Source organism: Papio anubis, chromosome 19 (assembly GCF_008728515.1).
Source record: "Papio anubis isolate 15944 chromosome 19, Panubis1.0, whole genome shotgun sequence".
In the NCBI taxonomy this organism is placed as follows: Eukaryota; Metazoa; Chordata; class Mammalia; order Primates; family Cercopithecidae; genus Papio; species Papio anubis.
Genome location: NC_044994.1, coordinates 41283323 through 41294010, shown reverse-complemented (window position 1 = coordinate 41294010; position 10688 = coordinate 41283323). Strand labels below are relative to the sequence as shown.

At 35.5% G+C, this 10688-nt stretch overlaps 1 protein-coding gene across 1 annotated transcript in view; it reads left to right on the top strand.

The window, feature by feature from the left end:
- The first annotated feature begins 354 nt into the window (after nt 1-354).
- The window catches only part of LOC116271478 (dymeclin-like), a 99015-nt gene continuing 88681 nt past the window's right edge, over nt 355-10688 (top strand). Inside the window, exon 1 of the mRNA XM_031658827.1 lies at nt 355-410. The gene's annotated coding sequence lies outside the window, so the exon portion shown is untranslated. The remainder of the gene's footprint in view (nt 411-10688) is intronic.

Genomic DNA, 10688 nt, shown 5'->3' with positions numbered 1-10688 from the left:
CAAGGCCTGATGAGCCCATTTATGGTAAAGAGTTTGGAGGTTAGCCATAGTTCAGCATAAAGTCATTGAAGAATTTTGGGCAGTGGAGTAACCTGGCCTGATGTACCTTTGAAAAAAGCACTATGGAGAAGTGATTTAAAGGGCTAAGTGTTGAGGCTGGGAGGCCAGTTGTCAATGTGCTAGAGATCACAGTGGCTTGGAACTCAAGAGGAAAAGGTTAGGCCATAGATAGAAATGTAGGTGACATCAGCATAAATAAAATGTTCGGAGTCATGGCAATTGATGAGTGAACAATGGGAAGGAAAGAGGGATCAATCCAGAGCTCTGAGAGACCTCCAACCTTCAAAAGCTGGGTAGAAGAGAAAATGCTAATAAAAGAAATCAGAAAAACCACAAGAACGTGGTGTCAGGTAGGCATCTCTTAAAATGGAAGAAATAGTGAACAATCATACATTGAAGATTGAGGGTAAGATGAGGATTAAAACACGTACATTGGATTTGGCAAAACAGAGGTGGTGTCTGGGCATGGAAAAGTGGGGATTATTTTGAATAGTAAAAACTGACAAGTAGCTAGATTAATTAATCTTGAGAGGATTCTCTTAGGGAATAGGTTTTTTAGTTGAAGTCTAAGAAAGAAAGGGCATGAAATTTATTATTCTCAGTCTCCTATTTAGCCTGTCTTGTCTTAGGATATGTCCATACCCCTGTTCCTGTTTTTTAGCCAACCCAACTTTATGAAGTTCGTGTGGAGTCTAATGATGATAGGTAAACTTTTTTAAAATACAAGTTTTATATCACTACATTAATTAATAACAGCTCATAATAAACTTTATAGTTGCTAAATATCTTGACTTTTTAAAATTTGTATCAGATTTTAAATCATGTTATGCTTAATAAACCAAGTGAAAAATACTAAAGTCAAAGTGTATTACCATGTCTTAGGTTATAGGAAGCTCCAAATGGCCTCATCATAACACTGGAATTATTTCCATGAGATTACAGGATGTATTTAAGTATCTCTTACATTATATAGTAAACCTTGCAGTGATCAGCCCATTTCAAGGAAATACTCCTTGAAAGTATGTATAAATGTGTTTCTGCTTCACAAATGTTTGTCATTTTCCTATCAAAAACTGTAGAGGAAAAGGTTTTGAGAACTGAGTACAAATGAGGAAAATGAGTGCTATGTGGCAAAGGATGACAACTCTGTGTGTGTGTGTGTCTTCTGAAAAAGCTTTAGACTGTTTTTTTCTTTTTAATGTTTTATCCTAGCCTCTTTACTATTATGTTACTTATGTAGAGCCCTCTGTCCATTGAGTTCAAAGCACTTACAATCATCAAGTCATTTATTTTTTGAATTTATTGAATGGGTGCCCATTGTTCAAAAGCCTGTGGGCGTAAGTACAAAGTTATAAAAGCACACAAATTAAATGTAATGGCACAGGAGTAAGAGAGAAAGCCAGCAGGATTACCGCTGTGCCTATTGGGAATGCCAGACTCTTAAAAAGAAAGAAAAGAAGAGAAAACAAAAGAGAATAAGAAAAGGAAAAAACCAACAACCTAGGATTCATCATATTCTGAGAGTTACAAAATAAATTTGTCAGTCAAAGCGAATGACCATGGGGTGCAGTTAAGAGAGTCCTAATTCAATTTGCAGAGCACTCTGAAAATGCTCCAGCACTCACAGACCCAGTTTTTCCTCTAAAAACTACGCCTGATAAACTGTTGTTCTATTTTCTTCATTTTAATGATAGACATTTAGATATAAGGGGATTTGCTTAACTACCATTGTCTCAAAGCAGTATGGTAAATTTGAAGCATGATCTTATTCTCAGATTCCCAGTTAATTATTGGTTTTGTTTCTTTCAGTCATTTATTTTAAAGGAATATCCATTTCATTTTAGTTGTCTCCCTCAAACAGTGGTTTTAAAAATGGATATTTTCACAGTTTAGTAAATCAGTAAAACTTAGTAAGCTCATTCTAAAATTAATTTAGAAGAAGGAATGCCTCGTTTTTTAACAATAAGGAGTCAATAGATAATTGAAAATTATAAAATTTAAAATAATAATACACATTAGTTCAGAATAAGAAGGCAAATGTTGAGGAAATAGCTAAAATGGTTCAAAATATTTGCCTCTAGGTCATGGATTTGGGGGAAGGGAAAGGATGGATCAGAGGACTGCTCTTTTTCTGTTTTAAGTCTAATAGTCTTGAATTTCAACTGCTCTCTTATCACTTTGATAAAAATTAAAATTACAACAAAAGTTTAGGAAAAAGAAAAATGAGAACAGGAAAGCTATTCCTCATGTACAATAAATTTTTGAAATCATTTGCAAAACTGAGCTTAATATATTATCTTCTAGGTATTAGTCTATACAGTTAATAGGCTCATCAGCACCCTCCCTTCCTAAAGCATAGTCTAACTCTCGGTAATTCTGGAGAGATTGGCTATAACTGCTAATCAATTATGCATTCCACAGTTAGGCCTTTTCTCCTATTTCTGGTATTACTCCTCATTTAATTGGAATTTCTAATGACACTTGACTGAAACTCTTGGAAGTATTATAATATGAAGACTTAAATCAGACACTTCCTGTACTTCTGTATTCAGATCTCAGTCTAAATTGTATTAATACTTATTTATCTTCCGTTTTCTCTGCTTTCATAGTATTTTTCACAATTTTCAGTTCTCCCCTACTGGACTCTAAATTCCAGTAAGTACTGTACCTGTTCATAATGTCACTGTTTAGTATTTGTTAAATAAATGACACATTTCATCTGGGAATATTGTGGTATATATCGATAGCTATTGGGAGAACTGATTAAATTGCATCAATTAGCCTGTTAATCTGAAGATGTTAATAAGACTTCCCCACCTGCCTAGATTACATTGAACCGAACCTACCAAAACCAATAAATTACAGTGAAGCAGAGAACACTGGGCAGGTATTAAGTATCCATGTTCTCAAAGCCCCTAGGAGGTGCAGGGAATATTCAGATAGCAACTGTTCTGGGATCTTTTGTAAAAGGCAGTTTGCAACTGTGGTTTTTTGTGTGTGCAGTTAATGCATTTTTAATTTCTCCCTCTGTGTCTTTGCCTTCAGTTTTCTTATTCTTCTTGTTCAGCGTGTCTGATTCCTCATCCAATTTACTCAAAATTTAATTGACATAAAGTTGAAGCCATTTAGAAGGTTATAATCATTCTTTTATTTGGCTTGTTGACATACCAAAGGGTTAGAGTTAGCAGTGACTATTGAATAATAACCAGTAAATTAGTTCAAATAATGGCACGACATGTTTCTTATATATAAATCACATACATAAAAAAAGAAAAACTCCTTCCTAAACATTTTGCTTGGTGAGGCAATTTTATTAAGAAGGCAATTAGATTACAAAAATTGGTTTTATACTACCATTTTCCTATTCTTTGGGCATAGAGATTTCTTGTTCGCCTAACTCCCAGTGTAAAACCAAAGGGTTTTTAGAAATATCGTAACTGATCATTGGCTTTGTTGACAAAATGTGGCAGAGTTTTTCTGGTTGCCTCTGTGCACATTTAGGCGCTTCCCAAGGTTAAATGAGTTGTGTTCACTACAAAACACTTTCTGTTGCTCCCTATCTCTGTGATTGATGCTTAGGTGGTGTGTATAGTCTGTCCCACTGGAACTGGTGCCTGTCTCATGACATCTCTGACTTTGGATCTTAGGGAAAGCATGGTTTGCTTTTAACTAAAGAAAAACTGTTATTTACAAACTTAGAGGACAGCTGACCAAAGAGAATTATGGCCACTTCCTTTATCCAATGCTAAATTATCTACCCTTATTGCTCTTTCTTAATATTCTTACTAAATTAGAGGATGGCAGGATTTCTAGAGTCAAACGCAAAAATGTAGTCTTAATCAGCATGGTTGATTATACATTTCTGTAGCATTTACAGTTAACAAGTCATTTTCAAATTAGTCAATTCTCATAACTTTACAAGGCAGGCAAGCATTATATTTCTACTTAACAAAAGAAAAGAAATTCTCAGATTAAATGAGTTGCTCAAACTCTGAGGCAACTATTTAGCAGAGGCAGGTCTAGAACCGAGGTCTTTTGACTCCCTGCCAGTATTCTTTCCATTTCACCAAGACAGGACTGGGAAAGTGTTCTGTTACTACTTACCAAGTGCCAGGCCTGTTCTGAGTGTGTTATTTAACTCATTCAATTCTCATGGCACCACCGTGAAGTAGGTCTGTGCAGGAAGGAAATGTCTACTTGTCACATTGATCATAGCAGAAGATATGCTGTGGTGGTCAATTTAGTGTGTTCTGGTGATAGGATTATCCTATGCAAATGTTACAAGGTTCACACATTGTAGAATCAGCTGCATCTTCATTCTGTACTGTCACTATACTGTCACTAAAGTGAGTTTTAGCTTTGTTGCCATTGATACTAGTATGAGTACTGAATGTTTTCTTGTTATCATGTATTCATTACCATAAAATGTCTTTTACTTGCATTCTATATCTTCTTCATAACAAAATCTTTTCCTTATACCCAAACCGACATGAGTGTATTAAAGAAATGCAGTAGAAGAAAGGAGGGAGTTGGGTAGGGATCACATTCTTACTTGCCAAGTAAATTTTAACTGAGAACACTCCTTTAATAGCATTTTTCTGCATTTCTACATTAATATCAACTTTTCTTTGCCTCAAAAAAAGAGGATTTCCTTCATGCTTCATTAAGAGTGTTTTTATTTCTGGTTTTATATTTTACATATTGAGAGTTGTTTCTATAAACTTCTTCCCAAGAAGACTCTCAGTAAAATAAAATTAAGCATTTGTCTCTTCCAAAGAAATTGACACCGTATAGCAAAATGACAAGCAGCTCCCAACTCATGGTGTAATTGATTGCTAGAATATGATTCCCAAGTTGAACCATTTTAAGTCAGACCCTTATAAATATTATACATATTAAGTCCTATGCCCCCCAGACTAAACTCATTATCATAAAAATGCAAAAATAGATTATAATGAATGAAAAATTTGTGTTTTAAAACCATGTAATCATAAAAGTAGCTAAAAATTGGGATATACATATATAACATACATGTATGCTTTTGGGTTCCTTTGGTGCTTTGAAAATGTAAGTCCAATGCTATTTGTACTGAAGACATCTTGTTATAGTAACGCTTGCTGTAGTAAGGATTCTTCATTACTGTAAGGACTTTCAAACTGTTTTTAAAATTAGTTTCTGCCACAGGAAATAAATTGCAAATTTAATACAGGATTGCCTTCTAAAGTTCCTGAATGGCAATGGCTGGGCCACAGGAAGTTTCCATGGCAACTTTAGTGATCCCTTACTCTAATTGTACCAGCAGACTGAGTTAGCCTCACTGCTGTTGACCTTGACTGAATCATGAGCATTAGCAGTTGTTTGGATGAAATATAGGCATTGAGTCCATTCATTAGACAACCATAAATATAACTTTTGGTCATGATTGTGAAATATAGTTATAATGCAGTGAGGTTTCGAAGCAGGCTGTCTCCAGTCAGGGTCACCTCTATTTCAGCACTAGACTTAAAATATTTTTTAAACATATACATAATATTTTCTAAGGAGATTAACCAGAGGTTAGTATAACAATAGCATTTAGGGTTCTTAAAGATCTCAGATTCACAGCTTAGAGCATTTCATTGTAATGCACTTAAATGTTCTAAAATTCAAATTTCAGCCTGATGGAAACACTTCTCTGTAAGAAGACATTAAAGTACAAGTCAGAAAACAGTAGTTTCTCTTAGTGCCTGATAGCCTTCTTATACCTCCCAAATACATCTGTACCTGATAAGAAACATTTATTATTACCATTGCTTTTATTAGTAAGAGCAACAATTTCGTGAGCTGCTACTTTGTATTAGGCATTGGGGTAGGTGTTTTGCATGTTCATTGTCTCATTTCCATTATTCTGTAATAGTTTTTCTGATAATGAAATCAAGGTTCAGACCCTCACCCAAGGTCACATAAGCAGTAAATAGTAGAACAAGGATTCAAAGGCAAGTCTTAAGAGCCTGGCCTGTTAACTCCTGTGCCACAGTATTTCCTCTTCTATATCTGACCAATTTTTCATACAACTGGGGAGTCTTTAATACACAGAGTAGTTGCTCCTGATTTGAATCTATGACAGTAGTTTCTTGTGTCTTCAGTGAAGTTCAGCATTCTTCAATTATATCTGCAGTATTATTTCCAAGTAGAAATAGCCATTTTTTTCTTTTTTAAAATGTTGTTTATTTACATATCTGGAGAGAAGTGGTTTTTTTATGTTTTGTTTTTTTCCAAGATGGAGTTTTGCTCTTGTTGCCCAGGCTGGATCGCAGTGGCACAATATCGGCACACTGCAACCTCCGCCTCCCGGATTCAAGTGATTCTCCTGCCTCAGCCTCCCGAGTAGCTGGGATTACAGGTGTCTGCCACCATGCCTGGCTAATTTGTTGTATTTTTAGTAGAGATGGGATTTCACCATGCTGGCCAGGCTGGTCTCGAGCTCCTGACCTCAGGTGATCCACCCGCCTCAGCCTCCCAAAGTGCTGGAATTACTGGTGTGAGCCACCACGCCCGGCTGAGAGGAATGTTTTTGACAGATTTCTGCCTTACAAAACTAGACAAGCTTTTATAACTCAAAGGTGAAATAAATGACAAGGACTACATCTTATTTTATATCCTTGGTATCTGTTCTCAGTGCTTAAGACAATGCTACATGTCATTATGTTGGCACTCAGCTGATGTTTGTGAAATCATCGTGGTTATTTTCTATTCATTTTATTGTTTGTCTATTTCAATAAGTTGAGGATCTGTTTTGTCAAATTTTGTTAAACTGTGAGGTGGATTCACTTATTTCCATCTAGAAATAATTAAATCAAGACAGCATTTGTTTTATGTGTTAATTATTCTAGAGGGAACTTTCCTTTTGAAAATAAAAATTCCTCAAGCATATTATTTGGCTTTTCACTAACAATTCAAAAAATGCATCCTATACTATTGTTTTTCTATTTTAATTTGCTAATTACTTGAAAACTAAAGTGAGGTGATATTTAATGCTGTTTGAAACTTAATCTCCTTATAAACCATTATGCAAAAGCTTAATCCTGCTGCTTTGCTAGAAATATCTTCATAAATGTCTAGATTTTCACCCAGTGAAGTTGGATCATTGGGGCTAATTGGTTTTTTTTCCTCCAACATTTTACTATTAAAATTTTCAACTATACAAAAAAGTTGAAAAATTTTGCAGTAAATGTCCATATACCTACCACCCAGATTCTCCAGTAAATTAACATTTTACCGGACTTGCTTTATTACCCTCTATTTATCTCACTGTTCTTCTATCAATCAATCCATCCTGTTTTATGTATTTCAAAGTTAGTTACATGATACCTCATTTTAATAGTTTCATGGTATTGCTTTGTCCAGATGTACTATAATTTAATCAGTCATCTACTATCGGACCTTTGGAATTGTGGTAGATATAATAATGGCCCCTGAAAAGTGTCCACATCCTATTCCCAGAACCTGTAGGTATGTTAAGTTACATAGCAAAAGGGACTTTGCAGATATAATTGGGGTTATGGACCTTAAAAGAGGGACATTAGACTGGTTATTCCAGGTGGGTTTAACCTAAACACACAGGCCCTCAAAAGCAGAGAACTTTGTCCAGCCAAAGCAGGAGAGATGTACCAGATGGGGATCCTCAGAGAGCTTCAAAGCTGAGTGGCATTTGGCTTGCCATTGCTGGTTTGAAGATGAAAGGGGCAGTGTGATGGGGAATGCAGGCACAGACTCCCAGCTTATACCAGCAGGAGAATAGCTCTGCAGCTACAAGGAACTGAATGCCTCTAACCTGAATGAACTCGGAAGAGATTCTCTCCCTGAGCTCCCAGAAAAGAACCCTGCTCGGCTGACACCTTGCTTTTGGCCTCATTAGATGCAGAGGAACCAAACCTATCTGAATACAGAACTGTGAGATGACAAATTTTGTGTTGTTTTAAGCGGCTAAATTTGTGGTAGTTTGTCATGACAGTAACAGGAAACAAATTCAGGGATGATGAAAATTTTTTGTTATTGTACAATAGACATCCAGAAAGTAAATCTGTGGACACAATCTTATTCCTTAGGATAAATTTCTAATATTAGAATTGCAGGGACAAAGAGTCTTCACATTTTTTAAGACTCTTAAGTACATATTTATAATTGGGTCCCTGGAAAAGTAGTTTTCAGATTACACTTGCATCAGTGCTCTGTTGAGAATGCCATCTCCTTTCTACTTGACAACACAGAATTACAATCATTTGTTATTCTTATAACAAAAACAAATGGCAAAAAAATATATAGCATTATAATTTAACAGACATTGTTTACCAGCAAAGTTGAACATATTTTAATATTTTGTCTTTGGTAAATTGTGTGTTTGTGTCTACTGTGCATTATTCTTTTGAGTTGTTTGTCAGGAAGCCCCTTTCTCCTACTTTACTAAAACAATTTTTTATATGAGAAGTGCCTATTGACTTTTCCCTAATTCCTTTTCAAAATCTATTAAGATGATCATGACTTTTTTCTCCTTTGAATATTTACTATGAGTACATCAATAGATTTCCTAGAATTGTACTTTTCCAGAATTCTTGAAATTACTTGGATTGTAACCTTTTTAGCACAGTGTTGAATTTAATATTCATGTTTAAGTATTTTAATGATGTTGGTTTTTATTTTTATTTTTGAACTAACTGTACCAATTTTTGAAATTATAGTTATGTTACCCCTGGTTAAGGAATAACAAAATGAGAAATGTTCTTTTTTTCTGATTTAGAAAGCTTAAATGGCATAGTAATTATATATTCATTGAAGATATAAAGGAGTTTACTCATAAAACCATATGAACCCAACCCCCTTTTTTTAACAGTGTATCTCTGACAGATTTTTCCTTTTTTTCATGGTTATTCTCTTCATATTTTTTGTTTGATCTTAGGTCAGGTTGAGGAATTTATAGTTTCCTACACAATTTTCCCTTTAAGTTGTCAATTTAAAAAAATTCTATTATGAAAAGGTTCAAAAATACACAAAAGTAGTTTAATGAACCCCCATATGCTTATTACCTTGTTTCTGCAATTAGATTTTGTCATATGTCCTTTATCTGAGCTTTTTATTTTTCTTTTGCTGAAGTATCTTTAAATAAATATTGAGATTTTACTCCTTTGTATTTTGGTATGCGTCTCTAAAAATAATAACATTTTCTTTCATAATCACATATCCTTATCACATCTAACAAAAGTAGCAGTATTTCCTAGGTATAATCTAATGCACAGCATATTAATATTTCTCTGGAAGTCTCAAAAATGGCTATTGGCAATGTGTTAAAATCAGAATCCAAATAAAATTCACACATTTGGTTGTTGTGTCTCCTGTCTCTTTTAATCTAGAGCAATCCTGTCTTTCTTTTTTTCTCCCATCCAATTATACAGCAGAAATTGAACCATTTGTCCTGTAGAATCTTTCACATTCTGGTATGTCCTTTTATTTCCTTTTGGTGTCATTTAACTTGTTTTCTGCCCCTCATACTTACTGTAATTAAAGTTAGCTCTAAAGTCTGAAACAGATTCAGAATCTCCTTCTTGTTAAGAATACTGCATAGGTGGGTACTATTTGGTTGACGTATGAGAAGGTATGATTGTGTCGCTTTAGTGATGGTTAAGTGTTTACAGACTAAACTGTTTCCTCCAAATTAATATGTTGAAGCCCTAACCCCCAGTAAAACTGTATTTGGAGACAGGACCTTTAATGACGTAATTAAAGTTACACAAGGATGTGCCCCTTATCCAGTAGGGGTGGTGCCCTTATAAGAATAGGCAGAAGCTGGGCATGGTGGCTTATGCCAGTAATCCTAGCACTTTAGGAGACCAAGGTGGTGCATTGCCTGAGCTCAGGAGTTCGAAACCAGTCTGGCTAACATGGCAAAACCCCGTCACTACTAAAAATACAAAAAAAAAAATTTTTTTAAATCAGTCAGGCATGGTAGAGCAAGACTCTGCCTCAAAAAAAAAAAAAAAAGAAGAGGCGGAGACACCAGAGCTCACTTGCTTGCTTGCTTGCTGCTCACAGAAGGCCGTGTGAGGACACAGGGAGGGAGAAGGTGGCATCTGCAAGGCAGGAAGATTGAAATGTCCTCCATGTCTGTAGTCACATTCTCTTTGTCACCTTAAAGTTGGATATTTGTGTTTTTCCTCCTTTTTTCTTCCTCCTTGTTTTGGATTAGCATTTCGTCTGTTGTTTGTGGTAAGCATTACAATAACCACCGTGTAAGGAACACTCTTTATCTGCTACGCAAGACCACAAATAGTTTTAAATATGTTATTTAATCCTTACGTCCTCTAAAGTAAGTAGTTCTCTCATTTTTCTCACAGGAAAGCTGAGGCTCAAAAAGGTTCAGTGTATTGCCCAAGGACACATAGTCAACATATGCTAAAGCTGGGATTCAAGCCTGACTCCAGGGCCTATGTTCCTACTATTCGGCTATGTCCTCCTCCCCACAAAACCCACAACCCTATTCCAAGTGCTCCCATAGCACCTTGTACTTTCACAGGGTGCCTCTCCCCTAAATGGTAGCCTGTGTGAGGGCAGGAACATGTCTGGATCACCACTCCAACCCAGCGTCTGCCATAGTG